The sequence below is a fragment of the Staurois parvus genome, unplaced genomic scaffold, assembly GCF_062004578.1.
Source record: "Staurois parvus isolate SC_StPar_1 unplaced genomic scaffold, SC_StPar_1.0 ptg000044l, whole genome shotgun sequence".
In the NCBI taxonomy this organism is placed as follows: Eukaryota; Metazoa; Chordata; class Amphibia; order Anura; family Ranidae; genus Staurois; species Staurois parvus.
In genome coordinates, this window is record NW_028317840.1 from 5,562,976 (window position 1) to 5,587,049 (window position 24,074).

General features: G+C 41.3%; 1 protein-coding gene and 1 pseudogene across 2 annotated transcripts in view; both read left to right on the top strand.

Moving 5' to 3' along the window:
• Positions 1-24,074, top strand: part of GRID2 (glutamate ionotropic receptor delta type subunit 2) — a 1,339,544-nt gene that overhangs the window by 119,174 nt on the left and 1,196,296 nt on the right. The gene's annotated exons all lie outside the window — the stretch shown is intronic.
• LOC149470462 (small ribosomal subunit protein uS2 pseudogene) lies at positions 1,311-2,393 on the top strand (annotated as a pseudogene).

A 24,074-nucleotide genomic window follows, 5' to 3' on the forward strand; every position in this document is an offset into this window, starting at 1 on the left:
GTTCATTTATTTCAGTAATGCAACTTAAAAGGTGAAACTAATATATGAGATAGACTCATTACATGCAAAGCAAGATAGTTCAAGCCGTGATTTGTCATAATTGTGATGATTATGGCTTACAGCTCATGAAAACCCCAAATCCACATTCTCAGAAAATTAGAATATTACATGCGATCAATAAAACAAGGATTGTACATAGAACAATATCAGACCTCTGAAAAGTATAAGCATGCATATGTACTCAGTACTTGGTTTGGGCCCCTTTTGCAGCAATTACTGCCTCACTGTGGCGTGGCATGGAAGCTATGAGCCTGTGGCACTGCTGAGGTGTTATGGAAGACCAGGATGCTTCAATAGCGGCCTTCAGCTCTTCTGCATTGTTTGGTCTCATGTCTCTCATCTTTCTCTTGGCAATGCCCCATAGATTCTCTATGGGTTCAGGTCAGGCGAGTTTGCTGGCCAATCAAGCACAGTACTCCCACGGTCATTGAACCAGGTTTTGGTGCTTTTGGCAGTGTGGGCAGGTGCCAAGTCCTGCTGGGAAATGAAGTCAGCATCCCCATAAAGCTAGTCTGCGGAAGGAAGCATGAAGTGCTACAAAATCTCCTGGTAGACGGCTGCGTTGACCCTGGACTTAATGAAGCACAGTGAACCAACTCCGCCCATGTCCAGCCTCAGTCCACTCCTTGTGAAAGTCCCCAACACTTTTGAATGGTCTTTTCCTGACAATCCTCTCCAGGCTGTGGTCATCCCTGCTGCTTGTGCACCTTTTTCTTCCACAATTTTCCCTTCCACATAACTTTCTATTAATGTGCTTTGACACAGCACTTTGGGAACATCCAACTTCTTTTGCAATTACCTTTTGAGGCTTTCCCTCCTTATGGAAGGTGTCAATGATGGTTTTCTGCACAACTGTCAGGTCAGCAGTCTTTATGTATGTATTATGTAGTATTCTAATTTTCTGAGATTGTGGATTTGGGGTTTTCATGAGCTGTAAGCCATAATCATCACAATTATGACAAATCACGGCTTCAACTATCTTGCTTTGCATGTAATGAGTCTGTCTCATATATTAGTTTCATCTTTTAAGTTGCATTACTGAAATAAATTAACTTTTGTAAGATATTCTAATGTTTCGAGTTTCACCTGTATGTAGTGAAACACATTCTAGAATACATACATACATACACACACACAGACACACACACACACACATATATATATATATATATATATATACATATATGCACATATACATATACACACAGTACATGAATTAAAGTAAATGAGTTAAAAATTAATTGATAGAGCTCTTTTGCTTCAGTTCCAGCAGCAGGCTCTCCACACGGCGTTGTCTGCTTTTTACCCATCGTAGCTTCAGGGGTGATTAACAATGTCCGGAGGTCTGGATGTCCTGCAGATGAAGGAGGAAGATGTCCTCAAGTTCCTGGCTGCAGGAACGCACTTGGGTGGCACTAACCTCGACTTTCAAATGGAGCAGTATATCTATAAAAGGAAAAGCGATGGTATATACATTATAAATCTGAAACGGACATGGGAAAAACTTCTGCTTGCTGCACGTGCCATTGTAGCCATTGAAAACCCAGCTGATGTTTGTGTGATTTCCTCCAGAAATACTGGCCAGAGGGCTGTTCTGAAATTTGCTTCTGCCTGTGGGGCCACCCCAATTGCTGGTCGCTTCACCCCTGGTACGTTCACCAATCAGATTCAAGCTGCTTTCCGTGAACCTCGCCTGTTAGTTGTGACCGACCCACGAGCTGACCATCAACCACTTACTGAGGCATCATATGTCAATATTCCTACTATTGCCCCTCTGCAATACAGACTCACCCCTACGTTATGTGGATATTGCCATCCCCTGTAACAACAAGGGTGCCCATTCTGTTGGTCTTATGTGGTGGATGCTAGCCCGTGAAGTTCTGCGCATGAGAGGAACAATTTCCCGTGAACAACCGTGGGAAGTCATGCCTGATCTCTATTTTTACCGGGATCCTGAAGAGATTGAGAAGGAAGAACAGGCTGTTGCAGAGAAGGCTACCACCAAGGAGGAATATCAGGGTGAATGGTCTGCAAATGTTCCAGAGTTTCCTCAGCCTGAAGTTCCTGACTGGTCAGAAGGAGTACAAGTCCCATCTGTGCCCATCCAGCAATTTACTGCAGAACGTCCTGAAGTTCCAGCTGCTCCCAAACCTGCAGCAGAAGATTGGAGCTCCCAGCCAGCTAGCACAGATGACTGGTCTACTGCCCCAACTGCTCAGGCATCAGAATGGGTGGGAACAACTACTGAATGGTTTTAAAACATTCACGTGTTGCACATGTTCAAACATCGTGGTGGTGAAATAAACCTGTTTTTGAAAAAAAAAAAAAAAAAATGAATTGATAGAAATAAAATTGTGGTCACCTTACTATATTATTATATGATGAAATTAGTAATAAAATTTATAAAATAATAATAAATTATAAAAAGTCAGTTTGCGCAATGATGAAAAATATAATAAATATGTATATAAAAATTATGTATAGAAATATATATAAAAATTTAAATGTTATTAATATAGGACTAAAAATGAGTATGTGATTAAATCAGTAAGTGAATAAAATCAAATAGTCAAGGAGGAGGACATGGTAAAAATTATTCAAAAATTAATGTATAAAAATGTAATCATAAGATTGAATCATAAAAATGAATCATAAAAATGAATAATAGAGCTGCATATAATAATGTAGAAAAAGGTATAGAAATTGGTATATTAAAATGGTATAGTGGAACAGTATGCGCTAAAAGTGGTAAAAAATTGATAAAAAATTGGATTCATCGATATCACTAAAATATATAGAAGGTCAAGAAGGGCATGAAGATCAGGTCAACGTAAGGGCATGTATGAAGTATTACTACAATCGCCTGGAACTGAAGGTCATAAACTATTATCGATAAAACAGTTTAGATCGATATCTTTGTTGTGACCTTTAGGGTACAAACAATCCAGTTCAAAGATGCATTTTGTTTCAGCTTTAGAGACTTCCCGTTTCTTATGGGTACCTCTCCAATGGGGTTTGATGGAGAGGAGGGGTCTCTGCTGTGGCCAGCGTCTATTCAATCAATCCAGGCACATAGGCTATATAAAGAAGTAATGCACGGCACAGGCATAATGGCTATACATTGCTGAGGAAGTGCAATTGCACGAAACGCGTCCAAGGAGCCATAACGCCGTGACTTCCTGCCACCAGGCTCCTGTTATAGGTCCGGTGGCCCCCTTTATTACATTGTACGGTCAGTGTACTTTTACTTTTATTTATTTACATACCTTGAATTCATCATTTTACCATTTACCCATGTGGATTAATAAATTATTTTTATCAAAATACTACACTATGGGCTATTATTTTTGTTGACTCCCCCGAGAGCCAACAATTTATTCCTAGAAAAAAAAATGTTTCCTTTAAATAAATCATATCATCCTCACTTCACTGCTGTGTTAATGGGGTCAGTACTGCCCTTGGGGATGTTCAGGATTTGCACCTGTGGTTTGCTAAATTTCTTTTGCTCTTATTCCTGCAAAACAAATACACAGTAAGTCAATTTCTTTATGAAATTTTTACGTTAAATTTACAAGACTAAAAGGCACAAATCATGCTTAGAGTTCATTTAAAAATAAAAAGCAAACCCTGAGGAAAAATATTCAATTATATTGCTGTATGCACTACCAGCTCTGGAGTCTCATTTTAATACCAGTTGGGTTTACTTTTGTAATCTGAAATAAAGCATATATGTGTAATAAATAATGCAAATATATTTTTTAGACTATTTGTTCTTCGTAACACATGATTTCCAAACAAAGTTGTATATTTAGTTTCCTAGGCTTTGCTCAGGACCCATTGATATCATAATGCCTGGCCTTTTGTCATAGACCCACTGATGTCATAATGTTTGTTTTCGTGAAGAAATGTTTATTCATATGCTAGGGCTGTTTTACAACTGAAAAAAAACTTTGCAAGTTTAAATGTTTTTAACATAGTTTCCTAAAAACTACTAAGATCGTTTTAACCACTTGCCTACTGGGCAATGTCACCTCCTTCCTCCTCAGGCCAATTTTCAGCTTCAGAACTGTTGCACGTTGAATGACAATTGCATGGTCATGCAACACTGTACACAAACTAAATTGTTATTTTTAGAGCTCTCTTCTGGTGGTATTTAATCACCACTGGATTTTTAATTTTTGCTAAACAAACTAAAAAAGACAAAATTCTGAAGATTTAGATACAGTTCACCCCCCATTGTTTTTACATATGGGAGCTTTGGAAATGCATGTATAGTCAGTGAGCCTCTTTTGGCTATTAATCATCAGTATATAACTTTTTAACCTGTGTTTTTTCTAATATGTTCGATAAAGCGGCTATGTATTTTTTTTATATTACTGTGTGTTGTGTTCTTTAAAATCCCTGACACCCATCACTTATTGATTTGGTTTCTATTTTTGTGATGGTAATTTCCATGATCTCACTTCACACCATTCTTTTTAGAAAAAAAAAACAGATGGCAGAGGATCTGTGATTTGTAGTAATCATGCTAAAACCATAGAATACTAAACTTCTGGCTGATATTTTTGTGTAAGTATCAGCTGGGGTTTTGGACTGGCCAACTGACCAAATATGGCCAGTTTGTTTGCCTATATGACGTACTGTGAACAGACTGAGTTTGCGGCAACTGCATGTTCAACCCAAGCCTAAACTCCATACCTAATATCAAATGGTTCTAACCCCATATTTGCATTTTTCATATTAAAAACATATATTCTCGAGGCAGAAATTTACAATATAGTCCTGGAGCTATAGCCAAGATAGAACAGCCTTTAGAAATGCATTTTTAATCAGAGCCTCTTTTGGCTCTTAGTAAATACTGTATGTACATTTTTAACCTTTGTCTTTTTACATGATCAATTTACATGATTATGTATTTTTTTATATTACTTTGTGTTGTGTCCTTTAAAATACCTGACACCCTTTGCTTATTGATTATGCCAGCTGATGTTTGTATACAGACTGGATAGGAATCCTGGTTGCCCCAATTGCCCAAACATTTGGATAATGTTGTCTCCATGCCAATTCCATTAGTTCTTTTCTTTGAGCTAAATACAGTTGTGGCCAAAATTATTCAACCCCCAATGCTGTAAAGGGGTTTAGGGACTATAGTGTACATTTGGAATTGTATTCAGAATCAAATCCTACAAGGACGTTGTAACTACCCAAATGCAACTAAAATGACATCAATTGTTTATGTAATACAGTAGTAAATGGTTCTTATGTGGTTTCTTCATTGCCACAATTATTCAACCCCTTAAAGACTACCACTCTGAAGAACAGAGGTTCATACAGGTGCTTTCCATCAGGTATTGAAAACACCTGTGGATGTCACCGAGCAGCAATCAAGCATAATAAGCACCAATTAGGCAGCTTTAAAATGACTGTGATACTCAGCTCCTTCTAGACATTTACTGGTGTGGTTACAAACATGGTGAAGGCAAGAGAATGGTCCAGGAAGACAAGAGAAGAGGTGATTTCTCTTCACAGGAAGGGCAATGGCTATAAGAAGATTGCAAAGATGTTAAACATACCAAGAGACACCTTAGGAAGCATCATTCGCAAATTCAAGGCAAAGGGCACTGTTGAAACGCTACCTGGTCGTGGCAGAAAGAAGATGCTGACTTCGACTGCTGTGCGCTACCTGAAGCGTAGAGTGGAGAGAAGTCCCCGTGTGACTGCTGAGGAACTGAGAAAAGATTTGTCAGATGTGGGTACAGAAGTTTCAGCCCAGACAATAAGACGCACACTGCGTAATGAAGGCCTCCGTGCCAGAACTCCCAGGCGTACCCCCTTGCTGTCTCCAAAGAATAAGAAGAGTCGACTGCAGTATGCCAAAAGCCATGTGGACAAACCACAAAAGTTGTGGGATAGTGTTCTGTGGACTGATGAAACAAAATTAGAACTGTTTGGGCCCATGGATCAACGCTATGTTTGGAGGAGGAAGAACAAGGCCTATGATGAAAAGAACACCTTGCCTACTGTGAAGCATGGTGGAGGGTCAATCATGCTTTGGGGCTGTTTTGCTTCTGCAGGTACAGGGAAGCTTCAGCGTGTGCAAGGTACCATGAATTCTCTTCAGTACCAGGAGATATTGGATGGAAACGTGATGCAGTCCGTCACACACCTGAGGCTTGGGAGACGTTGGACCTTTCAACAGGACAATGATCCCAAGCATACCTCCAAGTCCACTAGAGCATGGTTGCAGAGGAAAGGCTGGAACATTTTGGAGTGGCCATCGCAGTCACCATACTTAAATCCGATTGAGAACCTCTGGTGGGACTTAAAGAAAGCAGTTGAAGTGCGCAAGCCTAAGAATGTTACTGAACTGGAGGCCTTTGCCCATGAAGAATGGGCGAAGATACCCGTAGATCGCTGCAAGACACTTGTGTCAAGCTATGCTTCACGTTTAAAAGCTGTTATAACTGTAAAAGGATGCTGTACTAAGTACTAAGATTGAATGTCACTTGGGGGTTGAATAAAACTGATAATGCTGTGAGCACAGAAAAGACATTTGTGGTTATTTCATTATAACTGTTATGTTATATTTGTCTGACCTACAAGTGCCTCTTTAATGTAAATGTAAGCAAGATGACTGAATGATCAAAAGCAATGTCAAACTGGCCAAAACACTCAATTTCAGTGGGGGTTGAATAATTTTGGCCACAACTGTAAGTAGTGGTCGAGACATGTGTTATTTAAGGAATTTAATATATAATAGTCAATTTGAAGTAGTCTCTACCGTTTCCCTTCCTCCATGTTTTCTTTCTGATTCCCTTTTTTTTCATTTTCTTTTTACTTTCTTCTAACCTTTTTTTTTCCTCTTCTTGTTCCGATATTATGTTGGATTACTGCTGCTATTTGGTTCGGCTTTTTGCTGTCCCTCCTTGATGTCATTGGACATTTCGTTATTTGACTAATACAAGTCAACAGGATGTCTCTGTTTATGTATTATTGTTCTGGTCTTCCCCTGCATAGGTGTATTTTGAGCTTGTATTCTAAAAACAAAACTTTCTTAATAAAAATATTCAAACAGAAGTAGTCTCTACCTTTTTGGATCAGTTTCTCAACAGTAGTGCATAGAGACCTAAATATGGAAAACAACAGAATCATTGGGGTTGATTTAGCATAACCAAAGGCAAAACTTTTTTTTTTTAGTTTTGGATATAGTGGAACCCCTGTCAGGTTTTTATTCAGCATCTATATTCATCCTGTTTACTGTTATCATTGAAAGTAAAAGTAAAAGAAAATCTAAAATTTTGGGTTGTCCCCAGAAAAGTAACAGAGGGGAAATCTTCCAATGGGAACACTGGTTTTGGTGACTTGGGGGTTGCCAAGGGATTCTTTTAACCAGTTGGTGCTAGCGTCTCCTGACCCTTTAAGGGGTTTTAGATGCTGGGAGGTGGGGCTGGATTTGTGATCATGTGACCACCGTGATTGGCTGTCACAGTGGTCACATGATTTAAAAGTTCCCAATCACAAATAGAGTTTGTGAACTTTCACAAGCTCTCAGCCCAGTTCTGTTTGCTTGGGTAAGTATATACTGTATGTGGCCTCTTGGCATTAAGACAAACCTGCCGAGAGGCCTCCTATACGAGTGCGGTCATCGGGAAGGAGTTAATTTGTAGGGATTTCCTCACACTTCCTGCTTTGGCTATGTGACAGGAGGTGAAGATAAATCTCTGCAATGACAACATTGTCATTTTTTTGGTGGAAGAAGGGTATTTATATATGTGTTTGAATTTTGATAATATTTTCATTTAATATTTGACATTTATAAAGATATTTTTTACTTATTTAATTTAACTTAGTTGTATTTGATACACCACGTTTGTCCTGTGAAAGAAGCTTTCCTTTGACTGGTATTCCAGTCATCTTTTTCTTTTGCAATATTACATATGTTGCAGGGACAGTACTGATATAATGAGCTGGCATATTTCTACGGTTTAAACCATTTTACCTCTTTATTAACAATAAAAACTGACAGGGGTTTTAATCCTTCTCCACTGGATATCTTATGATATAAAATACCAAATGATTTCATAGTTACATTGTTAGTCTGGCTGAAAAAAGACAAAAGTCCATACAATTCAACTATTAAAAAAAAAAAAGTTATAATCCTATACCCACAGTTGATCCAGAAGAAGGCAAAAAAACCCCCAGCAAAGCATGATCCAATTTGCTGCAGGGAAAAAAATTCCTTCCTGATCCCCTAAGAGGCAATCGGATATTCCCTGGATCAACTTTATATATAAATGTTAGTATCCAGTTATGTTCTGTGTATCTAAGAAAGAATCCAGGCCTTTTTAAAGCAATCCACTGAACTGGCCAGAACCAACTGTTGATGGAATCTATTCCACATTTTCACAGCTGTCACTGTGAAGAAACCTTTCCCTGTTTGGAGATTAAGTTTGTTTTCCTCTCCAGACGTAAAGCGTGCCCCTTGTCCTGTGTGATGACCTCAGGGTGAATAGCTCTACACTGAGTTCACTATATGAACCACTGATGTATTTATACATGTCGATCATATTCCCCCTTAATCTCCTCTTCTCAAGAGAGAATAAATTCAGTTCCTCTAATCTTTCCTCATAACTGAGCTCCTCCATGCCTCTTATCAGTTTGGCTGCCCTTCTCTTTACTTTCTCCAGTTCCCCAATGTTCTTTTTGTGAATTGGTGCCCAAAACTGAACTGCATATTCCAGATGAGGTATAACTAATGGTTTGTACAGGGGTAAAATTATATCTCTCTCTCTCCCTGAAGTCTATACCTCTATTAATACAAGAGAGGATTTTGCTCGCTTTAGAAACTGCAGCTTGGCATTGCATGACATTATTAAGCTTGTGATCTACCAGAACTAACAGATCCTTCTCCACCATTGATTCCCCCACTGGTAGCCCCCCTAGTATGTATGATGCATGCAAATTCTTAACCCCCAAGTGCATAAACTTACATTTATGAACATTAGACCTCATTTGCCACATAGTTTCCCAATTAAACAGAGCATTGAGGTCAGCTTGTAAATTGAAGAAATCCTGTAAGGACGTTATTCCACTGCACAGCTTGGTGTCATCTGCAAAGATTGAAATAGTATTTTTAATCCCAAACCCTATAATGTTTATAAATATATTAAAAAGTAAGGGTCCCAACACTGAACCTTGGGGTACACCACTGACAACCCTAAACCATTCAGAGTATGAATCATTAACCACTACTCTTGAATACAATATTTTAGCCAATTTTCTAACCATTTGCATACATATTTTTCCAAGCCTGTAGACTTTACCTTACACATTAGCCGTGTGTGGTGGACTGTGACAAACGATTTCATGAAATGAGTACCTCACATTAAGTGAAAAAAGTATGAAAAATGCTGTGCACTATTTTAATCTCCATTTTTTTTTCCTTTTGCATCAGGAAAAAGGTTTATTGAAATTCAACATACAATACAAACTTAAACCACATTCCACAGAGTCAGTTCACAAGAAAGTTGTATGCTTGTCTTATAATTTTATACAGAATGTATTAAGTGCATCAAAGCACAAATACACACATAATTGCACTGCTGTACCCACATCTCATGCTGTACTCTGTATATGGTATATATTGGTAAAACAACCCTTATCCACACCACTTTCCCACATTACAAAGTTTCATATCCATACACACCTTCAAGTTACATTATTAATCTATCCAATATTAAATCTACTGGTGCTAGTCCTGGTATAGCTAGCCAACATCCCTATACTTTTTTGAATTTAGATTGGTTACCCCTGTGCTGATAAATCAAACGCTCGTATCGAAGCTTTACATCCATGTGTTTTATCCACATTCAAGATTTCGGAGAGGACTGCATTGTGGGATTGTAGCTGAGTAAAGAAGAGCAATGTGCCATTTTCAAAAATTTGTCTGAGGTGCGTTATACCCAGTACACACCATTTAGCAGTGTGCTACAACTTAGCCAGTGCCGGTATGCATGATTATTCCATAAGGGGCTTATGTAGTTTATCCTGTAACGTGTTGTAATTGTTTTGTCTTAACCCATATTTTATGCATTAGTCAGTAAGTAGGGTATACATTTTTCAGTTTCAGTAAAAGGTGTGCCTCACCAGAGATTGTGCCCCACTGAAGTGAAGTATCCACCGCCAATGCTGAGTCCACAACCTCCACCTTCCCTACGAACTCAAAACTGAAACCACCCTCAAATGCTGCAGTTGGGCCACCAAATAAGAGGGCCAAGTGTTTGGAAAGGCCAGACCACCTCCATCTTTACCCCTTTGTAACTGTTCAAGTCTGAAAATGGAATTAAACATTCTAAACATTTTTGGAGGGTAACCACAGAAGTATTGTGAATTAAATAAAGTAATTGGGGCATTAGTATCTTCCTGGCCAAGTTCTCTCTACCAGCCACCAAAAGCCATAAGCTGGTCCACAGTTTCACCTTATCCCAGAACCTCGAGAGCAGTTGAACACATTCAAAGGACAGTAGTCAAATTACACAGAGAAGATCATAATCCCCAGGTATTTGCACATGGGCATGACTTGTACTGGACAGAAAGAGGTCATCTGAGGGTTGAGGGAGTGGTCCAACTGGAATAGAGCAGACTTAGACAAGTTGATGGTCAATCCGGAATATTCTCCTAACTCAGAAAATATTTCCATCACTGCTCTCAAGGAGGAATCGGGCCATGACCCAGTTCATAAACTGGAGAGATCCTACCCCCTCTCTGATTATAGCCTAGGAATGGTAATATAAAAGATGGACCCACACAATAAAGGTTTTGCTAAAGCCAACCTTTTCCAGTACCACTACCGGTCCACAAGTATCACAAGTATTACAATTTCACACTGTTGAATGCTTTATTAGCATCCAATGACAGCAGAACTCCAGATCCAATGTTGTCCGCTGGTGTCTGCATCTGCATGGATGATGCTTGAGATGACCTTATTTAACCTCCTGGCTAATGCTCTAGCTAATATTTTAACATCGAATTGAATCAGGGATATGGACCTATATGAGTTGTGTTCAGTGGCAGGTTTGTCAGCTTTAGAAGCGGTATGCTACTAGCTCTGGATATGGATGGTAGTAACTGGTTTGGAAGTTTTACTGGGGTGATTGATTAAAGACAGTACAATTCTCACTTCAAATGACAGCCCTTTCGAGATGTCCATAGAAGCAGTGAAATACAACTATTGTCACCTCAAACTTTTCACATCATTGAGTCATTTTGAACTCTCCATTCTTTCAGTTAAAGGTGTGAGAAAAACAGGGTTTTTGACAGAGGTTACAAAATGAATTAAAATCATATTATTGTTCAACTTTAGATGAGTGTTTTGAATTTGCTTATGAATTTACTTTCCCATTCCAGTCTCTCTTTCCATGATTTGAAGTTCCCTATTAGTACCACCATTTTAGATAATTTATGCTGTGTCCTCTGCTGCAGAAATTAGCCACTACAGGAACACTGACTCTCTACAATAGCCTTTACCTCTAAAACATATTAAGAAAAAATAATGTTATAACTATATTTATTGTCCGCTCCTTGTAAATCTGTATATAAATATGTGCTTCAGAAACATTTTACACAAACGTATAAAGCCTGATGAAAGGATCTAAGTTATCCCAAAAACTTACATCTTATATACTGTAAGTAAGTCAATAAAGAGGTATCACTTAAAGGATAAGTTCACCTTTTGGACAAAAATAATAAATGCATATTTTCTTTGCAGGCAAAACATGTGCATTTATTATTTTTGTCTACAGGAGCCTGTAAAGCATTGCACCAGCGATCTGTAGATCGCTGATTCCACGCAGGTCTCCTGCAGACCTGTCAGAATATCTGCTTGCCGTACGGGATGTACAAGCAAGCAGATATACTGACAGCAAGCTTCAATGAACTACCACGGACCACCACAGCGCTGTGGTAGTTCATTGAAAACTGCAAGCCCACAGCTGTTAAGGCTGTGGGGACTTGTAGGCACTCATTCACAGAACACTCTGAATGAGTGACGCGGCCGTGTGGTTGGAGCCCCGCACGGCCACGCTTTTTTCAAATCTGACCAGGGGCGGACTGACCATTTGAGCACTCGGGCACTGCCCGAGGGCCCGTGGACAGTATGGGGCCCCATGAGATGCCCCTGGTACCTTTCATTGGCTTTTTCATAGGCTTTTTTGGGTGTGGGCGAGGACACAGGGGCCCCATGATCCCCTATTGCCCGGGGGCCCCATAAGTTATCAGTCCACCCCTGAATCTGACAGATAGTACAGGGAAGCTTCTCCCCATACTATCTGTCAGAAGGAGAGGGGTGGCAGGTGCAGTTACTGCTATGGGAACATGTTACATGTTACATGTTCCACCCTAAATCCGGGTGGAACCTGTAACATGATCCAAAGGTGAACTTATCCTTTAAACTCCAAACTTTTTGCATTAATGTATGGGGATCTTCACTGATGCATTAAAACAGCTGAAAATGTTGAATTACTGTTTAACCTCTTCAACACTGTAGGTGGTACCCATACAGGGATACTGGGTTCATGGCTGCAAAAAATTGTGCTTGAAAAACCACTGCACAATCACCGTGTGACATAAAAAAAATTTCAGCAGCCACCATTTTATTCACCAGTGCCTCTGCTTAAACATTTATAACATTTGGAGGTTCTAAATAATTTTTAGCAAAAAATACTGATTGTTAACTGAAGGGTAGAAGTGTCATAATTTGCCCGTTAAAGTGATTAAAAGCAAATGTTCCTAATTATGACTGCCTTAAACAGCAATTGAAATCCTTGACAACTATGCTGCTATAAATATAAATTACATTTACATTTCATAAGTGATGGCCATGGAAGTGATGCTTTCTTAATTTTTACAGATTTGTTCATTCTATTTATAGACCTTTCCTCAACCTCTGATTACCTTTCAAACTGAGCTTCAACACTCTTACCCTCAGTCATCAAATATATCTGTTCCAGACTTAGAAGATGCTTCAATGACAAACAATACAGTTCTCTCCCCTGAAATTTGCTTTGTATTGCCTTGCCTAGCAGAGCCATACAAAGCAGTGTGCTTACAGTTGAAAGCACACACACAGCTTACTGTGAAACAGCACACAGTTAACCCTTTGATAACCCCATATGTTAACCCCTTCCTGCCCAGTGCCATTAGTACAGTGTCAGTGCTTTTTATTAACATTGATCACTGTATTGGTGTCACTGGGGATGTCAGTGACACCAAGTCAGTTCCCCCCAGTGTCGGAATGCCCGCCGCAGTCCTGCAGTCCTGCTCTAAGTCGCTGATTGCTGCCATTAAAATAAAAATAAAGTAAAAAATAAAATGAAGGGGGCGTGGCCGAGCCGCGAGTGAGGATGGCCGCATAGTCACGGAGCTCCCGCCGGCCGGTTCCTGCCTTGCTGCCGCTCTGCACTGACGGGTGAGACATCTCCCCTCTGCTATGGGGAAGACCGACAGGGCACCCTCTGGGGCCAGATCGCGGTCCCCGCGGGGTCAGCACACACAGGGGAGGCATATAAAGGAGCTCTTCCGCTCCCAGCTGAAAGACGGGCCGCAGCCCTCTCCTCCTCCAGCTTCATCCCCCTCTCCCCCTCCCTCTGCAGTCTCTGACACAGGCTCTGCAAGCACAGCCGAATATGCTGTGCTGGACACAGTGCCACAGCTGGATTCATCCTCTGCTACACATTCCCTATCATTAAGGGACCTCCAGGCTGTGGCAGCTGATATAAAGTCCACCTTAACCACTACATTAACCTCTGCCCTCACTGAAATAAGGGATGACATCCGCTCTATGGGCACAAGGGTGGAGCGGGTGGAGCTGGATACTAGGCAGAATCAGGCGGCAATTTCTGATTTACAACAACAATCAGCGCTGCACGTGTCGACCATTCGAGATTTTTATAGACACATTGAGGACCTAGACAATCGTGGACGCAGACGCAACATTAGGGTATGGGGCCTTCTTGAATCAGTGGAACCTTGTGATGTCCCTAAAGCGGTAATAGCGATCTTTAATGACCTCCTAGGTCGCCCACCTTCAACCATGATTGCTATTGAACGTGTACACCGGGCGACCCGTCCTAGGGGGGGAGACACAGACCCCCCCAGGGACATAATTTGCTGTCTTGAAAGTTACCCGCTTAAAGAGGATATCCTCAAATGCGCCAGAGGGAGAAGACATCTTGCTTATGAGGGGGCGGAGATACAGCTATATCAGGACCTATCCAATCTGACCCTGCAACAAAGGCGGGCGCTGCGCCCCCTATTGGATACTCTCCACACGCACAACATCCCCTATAGATGGCGGTTTCCGTTCTGCCTTTCTGCTCAAGTGAATGGCCATAATTTCAACCTACGTGTTCCTGAAGAACTGCCATCTTTTTGCTCTGCTTTGCATATTCCTCCGATTGCCTTACCCGATTGGACCGGATCTATGAGGTTGCCACGTGCCCCAGATCTGAGAGCTGAAAATGGTGCAACGGGCGGGCCTAACCCTGCTCAGCGACGGCGCCGGATGGTCCCTTCGACACCTCCACGATGCCCTGCAGGGGCCTCTATGGACACTTCCAGTCCCACGGCCTCCCCGGCGCACAGGAAGCCTCGGCACGAGAACCGATGATCCGCTACACCAGCAGGCTTTCAGCCTCCGTTTTTCAAGTTTTCCTGTTGATTTGTGATTGGCCAGCTACTTTTGCTTTGAGTAGGGCTCTACTGGTTTGCCCCAACGGTTACTGTTGCCTCGTTACAGTCGCTCCCGCAGGCTTTAGTCACCCATGTTGATATGCCACCTCCCCAGGTTTTGGGGTGATGTTTATTAGCATACAGGTCAGGAGACTTGTTCAAGATCGACACCCGGTATACGCCCCATTGGTTTGCGGATTCTCCTTGCTCTAACAAGCCTACTGCTCTTGCTATGGATCTCTGCGCCTATTGCATCCTGGAGCTATCTCCCCGCAATATATTGCATACTGCAGAAGAATGGTCTTGCTCTCACGGCAGGGGTCTCTATCTCCTTCCGGGTGCCCGGTTCACTTCCTGTCTTCAGCTCCTCTCGTTCCGGTTTGGTGAAAGCTCTCGGGAAGGCCGGCTCCTTCCAGTTTGTACTGCACTACAAGCCCAGGCCGCGACCCGGCTTCATCTGAAAGATTTTTGCAGCCTTTTGGGGTCTGTTTGACCGGAGGGAGTTGCCTCTGCTCCTGCTTCGGACCCGTGCTCTATATGATACCCGTGGTTACATCTGATATCCTTTTTGAGTTCTGCACTAGATACGGGATTTTGATGAGGGGTAGTTGTTATTTAGGGGAAGGGGGGTGGGACGGGGGGGAGAGGGATCTACCTCAAAATGCTGCTGCCAGGGGAATGATGGGAGCCCTGTTACATTCTGAACGACGCCGCGTGAATGACCATCACCTCTGCGCACTTTGTTTGAGGCCTCACGGAGCCGGTTGGTGTACTCCCCTGTGACCCACTTTTATGTAAGCGCTTACGGCTGTTTTGGGGCTCTATGCTTCCCCCCAGTCCTGGGGGTGTGCCCCCCCCCTTTCAGCATTGGTTGTGGGAGAGGTGCTACTCATTCTCGTGGGTGTCACAGGGGTTTTGGTAGAATCCGTTCCATATTTTGCAATAATTAGATGAGCTCGTCTCCACGGGATAACAGTTCTAGCACTGAGTCTGGGGATCCTGAGTAGTATGGATGCCTGAAGCTGGGGTATACTGTTTTTTAGGGTTCTCTCCTGACCTCAGTTTTTGTATTGTAATTTGTTTTTCCTGTATGGCATTTGTTCATATGTTATGTTGTATTATTGCTTCTTTAATTGATAAGCCTGTATTACTCCTTACGGCCTCTCACAGATCCACTCTTTTACATGTCCTGCCTGTAGGTTTTGTTCTTATACGGATATAATTTGCCCTGTCCTCATGCAGGATTGGTTAGCCCCTCGATATCTTCTCAACCCGTATATTGGAATATCTGTGACCTATTATCCCGTCACTGTTGCCCCTTTTTGCCAGCGTGCCCGCCGCGGGCACCCGCATACGCCTCCTGGCTTGTCACCTCTTGGGGTTGTCAAAGGTCTTTTCCCTTTTAGCTTGGCCTTTACCGTACACAGTATTACATGCCTTGCTTGAGCCCCCCCTTTTTTTTCAACACTCACCCTCCTTTAGTCTTGTCTTTTTGATTATGCACTTTACAAGGCGACCGGCCGGCGGTTGCTTCACTCTTGGCTCAACGCTTACTTCGTTCCCCACACAGTGAGCTCTGTGAGCTTTCACTGACCTCATACATTAGGCTTCTATTATTAGTTTTCTCTCCTCTACTTTTTCTTCTCTCTCGTTTTTCTCCCTCCCCTTTTTTTTTTTTTTTTTTTTTTTTTTCTTCTTTCTCTCTCTCTTTGGCTCAAATTTTTTTTTTTTTCTCTTTTTCTATTTTCCCTCCTTCTTTCTGTACTTTTCCTTTCATACATGGACTAGCTGGTCTTCTCCCCGAGCCGTGTAGTACTTTCCCCCCCTTTTTTTCCTCCCTCTCTTTTTTTTTCTCTCTTGGGAGTTCTCTTTCTCCTTCTCTTTCTTCTCACTCTCTACCCCCTTACTTCTCTCCCTCTTCTCCTACTCCACCCCCCCCCCATTTTTTTTTTTTCTTTCTCCTCCCTCCCTGTACATTTGCAGTTTTGTCAGCAGGCTTCCGCGAACAAGCTCGACAGTCATGCTTTCTCCCGCCTCTAACGCGGGACTGCTGTCCTTAAAAATTCTTTCGCTCAATGTTCAGGGTTTGAACACTCCCGAAAAGCGATCTATGTTGCTTTCTTACGCGCATAAGCAAAAGGCGGATATACTCCTCCTCCAGGAAACGCATTTTCGCAGGGACTCCATACCCAAGCTTTTTAACTTCAGATACCCTACTGTTCTTCATGCCACCAATCCACTGGCTAAATCGAAAGGAGTGGCTATCCTGTTTGCCAGACATCTTCCATTCGTGCTACAGGATTCCCTTGCTGACCCGGAGGGCAGATATCTGTTTGTAAAGGGCTCTTTATCCAACAGACCCATCACACTTGCCAACATTTATGCTCCCAATACCAAACAGGTCACGTTCATGCGTATGACTGCTGCTACTTTGGCTGAGTTTCAATCAGGTATGCTGATACTGGGGGGGGACTTGAATGTCCCATTAAACCCATTGCTAGACTCCTCCTCCGGCAGTTCGTTTTTGCCTTTTAAGGCCCTTAGGCAGATACATTTGCAGTTGCAACACTTGCAATTACATGACTCCTGGCGCACACTCCACCCCACTGTTAAGGATTACACGTTCTTTTCTCCGCCGCACAATAAGTATTCTAGGATTGATTACCTTTTTCTGTCACAATCGGACCTCCCATTTCTACATGCTGCTTCTATAGAGCCGATGGTCCTCTCCGATCACCACCCCATAACCGTAACCTTGCGGCTCCCGGAGAAATTTGCTCGCTCGAAGCTATGGCGCTTAGACGCCTCGCTTCTAGCAGATTGTGCTATTGAACAAGACATTCGCTCTGATCTGCGTGAATATTTCTCTTTAAATGGCTCTTCGGATACCTCCCCCCTTACGCAGTGGGAAGCTCATAAATGTGTTATCCGGGGTTGCCTTATAGCGGCAGCAACGAGACGTAAGAAAGACAGACAGCAACGTTTGCAGCTACTTACAGATAGGATACGCTCTCTGGAGAGGGCACATAAACAGAATCTGGCTGCGTCGACTCTTTCGGAACTCACAAATGCTCGCTTGCAACTTCTCACTGAGCTGGGCAAAGTGGTCAAGAAAAGATTCATCCTCTCCCAAAAGCTTTATTATGAGTTTGCCAATAAAAGCGGGAGGTTTCTAGCTCGGGCTCTTCGGGAAAAACGATCCCATATGACTATACATAAAATAAGAGGCCCTGGGGGTGTGATGGCCACTTCCAATCCTGATATTGCCTCTCAGTTCGAACATTTTTATAAGTCCCTTTATAATCTTCCACCAGAACGTCCCCCGATGCACATTGACAGGCCTAGAGTGTCCCTAATCTCTGAATTTCTTCGTCTTCATGGTCCAAACGCTCTCTCTGAGGAGACGGTTTTATCGCTGGACCAGGATCTGACCTTAAGCGAATTGCAGTGCGCAGTACGGCAGTTGAAAGCGGGCAAAAGTCCGGGTCCTGACGGCTTGTCTGCGGCTTATTATAAATCCTTTCTGGACATTCTGAGTACTCCATTTCTTTCCGCTTTCAATACTCTTTCTCAGTCCCCTGGGCCACACCATAGACTGTTGGAAGCACACATTTCCGTCATCCCCAAAAGCGGTAAAGATATCTCTCAGGTGTCTAATTACAGACCCATCTCCCTGCTGAATGTGGATATTAAGTTGTTTGCAAAGATGCTTGCTAACCGACTTCTCCCTTTGCTCCCATCCCTCATTAACTTGGATCAGGTGGGATTTATCCCTGGTAGAGAAGCAAGGGACAACACTATCAAGGCCCTTAATCTCCAACACTGGCTTTGCAAATCAAACTCTCCGGCCTTCTTCCTTTCATTGGACGCTGAGAAGGCCTTTGACAGGATTGCTTGGGATTATTTGCGGGGATCGCTGGTAGCTTTGGGCCTGGGCGAGAAAATGCTGAACTTTATTATGACCCTATACTCGGGCCCTACAGCTCAAGTTCGCGTTAATGGACACTTATCCAACCCTTTCCGCCTTGGAAATGGCACTCGTCAGGGTTGCCCCCTATCCCCGCTTTTGTTCGTCATTTCCCTTGAACCTCTTTTGAGACAACTTCGCGCTAATCCAGATATTAAGGGGATCAGGATAGCAGACAAAGAATACAAAATTGCTGCTTATGCGGATGATATCCTTCTTTTTCTGGCTGACCCTCGCACCACTCTACCGAGTTTGCTGAAAGACTTTGCTTTTTTCCGCTTTTTGTCGAATCTGAAAATTAATTTTTCAAAGTCATTCGCCCTCAACATAACCCTTCCCACTGATCTCGTCTCCTTCTGTGAGTCTCATTTTCCATTTCAGTGGGTGAGGGATGCCCTTCCATATCTTGGTATACATCTCACCCGTAATCTGGACGACCTTTATGCCAAAAATTTCTTACCGGTTTTCAAAGTCATACAGGAAGACCTAAACAAGTGGCATCGCCCTTGCTTCTCTTGGTTTGGTAGGGCTGCAATTATTAAAATGAATATACTTCCGCGTCTCCTCTATCTCTTCCAAACTTTGCCAATTCTACTTCCAATGACATTCTTTGCTTCTTGTAAGAAACTATGTTCATTCTTTTTATGGAATCACAAGCGTCCGCGGGTCTCGTTCTCTCAGCTAACTCGTCCCAAACTCAGCGGGGGCATTGGGCTCCCTGACCTACACCGCTATTACTGGGCGTGTCATCTTTCCCGCATAGTCGACTGGCACATTCATTCTGCTTCCAAAGACTGGGTCCTTTTGGAGAAGGCTTTTTCGCCCACTCCCCTACCATCGATCCCTTGGCTATTGCCGAAACACACACCTCAGGTTCTCCTCTCCCATCAGCAAGGCTTGTAAAACGTCGTCCGTTTCAGACTCTCCTAGTCCCTTGACGTCGCTCCGCCTGAATCCAGATTTTCCCCCAGGGTTGCACAAGGATTTTTTATCAAATTGCTGGCCACACGATCAGATTCTAGTAAAACATTTTCTTCACTCCGGCAAGGTGAAAACATTACAGGAGCTGAAGGTTAGCTTGAATATCCGCGAATTCCCTCTCTGGGCCTTTCTTCAGATTAGACATTTCCTGCTTTTCCATAAATCCCGCCATAATTGGACTCGCCCTGTTACTCCATTTGAATCCTTATGCTCTAAATCCGAACCACGGACGCATTTGATCTCTGAGATTTATCCTCTCCTAGGGGACAGCAGGACTTGCACTTCTTTCCCCTCTTGCCGTGCGTGGAACAGAGACCTAAAGACGGATTTATCGGAGTCGGATTGGGACCGCATTATTATGTACTCCCACTCCTGCTCGAGTAATGTCTCGACGCAGGAAAATGGCTACAAATTAGCCACTAGATGGTATCGTACTCCCTCCAGACTTCATCTGTTTAACTCTTCTGTCCCTGACGTGTGCTGGAGATGTGGGACACCTGATGGCTCTTTCTTGCATATTTGGTGGTCCTGTCCACTTATTCAACCATTCTGGCTGGAGGTCCACCGGTTGGTGACTTCAGTGACCACTTTGCCCATAGTTTTCTCTGCTGCTCAGCTATTGCTTCATCATACCCCCATTCCTAGGAGTCAATATTTCAAGTCCCTAGCGATGCATATGATCAACGCAGCCAGACTCTGTCTTCCTGTGCTATGGGGCTCCACTCACCCCCCAACTATACGCGATTGGCTCAATCGAATAAGCAAAGTGGCGGAAATGGAGGAACTGATTGCGACTGCACTTGACATGCCAACTAAATACTCACATGTTTGGGCCTGCTGGACCCACTTTGTAACTACCCCTGAATTCGGATCTCTCATGGGTCGGGATACCTGATTGAGCTCAGCCCTACCTCTGGTTATGCCCTTGGTTCTTTCCTGATCTGCGTGGTTATGACCTCCTTTCCGGTAATTTATATTTGCCTGCTTAGCTTTGGTGTGTGTTTAAATTCTTGACACTCTCATTTCTGATCTCCATTAACACTGTTGACACAAACTTCGCAGCCTGGACCTTTCGCTTCCCTTGCTTCCCCCCCCCCCCCCTTTTTTTTTTTTTTCCCTTCTTTCTCTTCTCTCTATCTACTATGACTCCCATTCTTTTCCTTTTCTTATCCTTTTCTTTCTTTCTATTCCCCTTTTTTCTTTTCTTTCTCGACAACCTCTTAGTCTTCGATCAGGCTTAGTCTTCATTTTATCCAGGATTACTTGGTATATGGTTAGCTTATTTCTTCTAGGATAGTCAATGGTACTAATGACATCTTCTCTTATACTGCGATGCTCATTTGGCCTCATGATAGCGTACTGCTTTTGGTTTAGGCTCTGAAGGTTCATTTTCTCCATGCATAGGCCAGTACACTGATATTCACTTGGTGGAAGTAAGCTGTTATTACCTTCTCTATTGTACATTTTTGAACCTTGAGTACTACAGGCCTATCTCTGCCGTAATTTGCCATGCTTATGTTATCCACAGTGTCGCACTCTACCATGTTGTTTCTTCCTGTATTTTGGTTTAAGCTGTAACTATGACCTGATTGATGCTGTATGTGCATTTCTTTATATTTTCCTGTAACATGTTGTCACTTCTAAATAAACTTTTATGGAATAAAAAAAAAAAAATAAAATGAAAAAAAAATCCAGTATATATCTCGCCATTTGTAAAAGCTTTACCTTTCATGTAAACCAATTAATTTACACGTATTGGGATTTTGTTAGCAAAGACATGTAGCAGAATACATTTTGAATTTTTTTTATTATTTTATTGGACATGTTTAATAGCAAAAAGTCAAAAATATAGTTTTTTTCTCAAAATTGTCAGTATTTTTTTGTTCATAGCACAGAAAAGAAAAAAAAAACGCACAGACAATCAAATACCACCAAAAGAAAGCTCTATTTGTTGGAAAAAAAGGACATAAATTTCATTTGGGTGCAGTGTTGCATGACTGCGCAAATGTCAGTTAAAGTAATGCAGTGCCGTAACTCAAAAAATGGCCTGGTCAGGAAGGTGGTAAATCCTCTGGAGGGCAAGTGGTTAATCTCATGCTTTCCAGGGTAGAGGAAATACTGTATCTGTATTATAAATTTATATAATGTTTGGGGGTTCTCAGTAATTTTCGAGCAAAAAAATTATGATTTTTACATGTAGGAGAGAAATGCCAGAATTGTCCTGGGTTGGAGGTTGTTAAATAATTTCTATTTTCAAGTTTATACATTTAATGTAGACATAAGAACAAAATAAAGCTTAGCTGTAGATAAATATTGTGAAAATCTGATAAATTGCTTTTTTTTTTACATTTTTTTCTAAATTGGATGTTAAACAATTTATTTGTATGAAACTGGTGTGCAGTAGATTGCATTTTAATTATGTCCTTTCAACAAAATGTTCCCACTAGTATGCAATATTTTTGTTTTAATATATTCTTATGTTATTTTTATAATTGTTGAACCTGTTTCATTTCAGTTGCATTTATTATTGGTTAGAAGAAAGTATTAGGTTATTGCTCTAAGTGCTCACTGTGAGCACTCGTGCTTCAGAGATCACATAAAGAGAGAGCCCAAAGGGCATCTTTATCTTTTACAACACAAGCTGCTTTAATCTAGGCAAAGAGAATACCATATAAACATAACACACCAATCATCATGACAGATAAATTAATGTGGACAGACATTTTTTAAGCAAGAGAAAACAAAAGCTAAGCAATACTAAATAATGTTAATTCCTATTCTAATTGAAATATATAAACAGTTTTGTTTTTTTAAGAATCAAAGAATTATTAATTGTGTCTGACACCTCTTAGCTTTAGTTTGCAGGCAATAAGCTGGCAGCTAGGCTGCCTCATCCTTTTTCCACTGCTGAAAAGTGGAGCAACATTTTTAGAATACTACTTAAGCAAAACTAAAAAATGTTTCCTACAACATTGCAACATTGCAAATATTCAATTTTGAGTTCAGATCCACTGTCACATAAAAATAAATATTAGCTGCTAGGACCATTTTTTTCTGATGCAGTAGTGTTATCATCAAATATGATTTTACAGTTTGTCAGCTTCCTTCTGTTCTGATTGGGGTGCATTTTACTGCATTTTATGGTTGACTTGGCATTGATACATAGATGTGATTGATGTTTGCTTACTTTACTATGAGGACCAACAATGCTGCCTGGTATTATCTAAATATGTCTGCATTCTTAATATTTGTTTTTACCATAAAAGTATTTCATGTTGTGTCTTACTAGTAGTGCAGGACCTATCAGGCTTTTTACCTTGCATTTTAAGTTTCATATATAAGATACTGATATGCATGAGATGAATATGAATGTCCTGCTCATTGGGTAAATGGTATTTCAGAGATTTAGTGCTTTCTTGCCTTCCAAGCTATCTACTAATGAGTATAAAGACCAAGTCAATAATACTAAAAAGATGTGTTAAGAGACATAAAGCATGCAGTCAGAGAGCATATTGTTCAGTCTCAAAGAGTTTGTTTTGTTTCAAGGCATTATTATATGTTCTCTCTCTATGTTAATTGATTTGCATTTTTTAAAAACTATTTACATGTAATTCATTTATAAATATAGGTATATGATGACTAGAAATGGCACAGTAACAGGTTAGACAATGGCTATCATATTGCCAGCTGTAGAGAACAATTACCTGCTATCTAAGCATATGAAATTCAATGTATACTTTTTGTATTTCACTTTTTATATTCTGTGAATAAAAATGTAATAGTGATTAAATGTTAATCCCAAATGATAAATTTTAGTTGCTGGTAGAATAAAAAGGATTAAGATTATTTTAAAGTACCCTCCTTTCAAAAAGAAAGTGAAACCTTGAGATGCATACAAAGAACATAGGCTACTACTGAGTTGTTCAGTGTTTTATCCAGGCATTGTTAAAATGTATACAAAAAATCACCAGCACCAAAAAATATTTTTGAAATAATTCCCAAATAAATGCTGCTGCTCCTTAGTGACAACACTAATAAAATAACAAAAACATAAAAAACAGTGCAAATAAATAAACAACTCAAAAAAATATAAATAATACAAAAAATCATACAGAGAAAAATATATGATTGTTAAATAGTCCCACGCCAAAAAATTGAACATGGTGAGTAGAATGAAATTGAAAGTCCTTATTCCAAGACTCTTGACCAGTGTTCACACCCGTTTGTGCTAAAATCACATACCGCACTCACCAGATATTGGTGAAAAAAAATGCCTTATGTATGGGCTCAGGAATCTTAGATCCCCTCAACTCAGCCTCCAATCACTAGGTCAAGATGG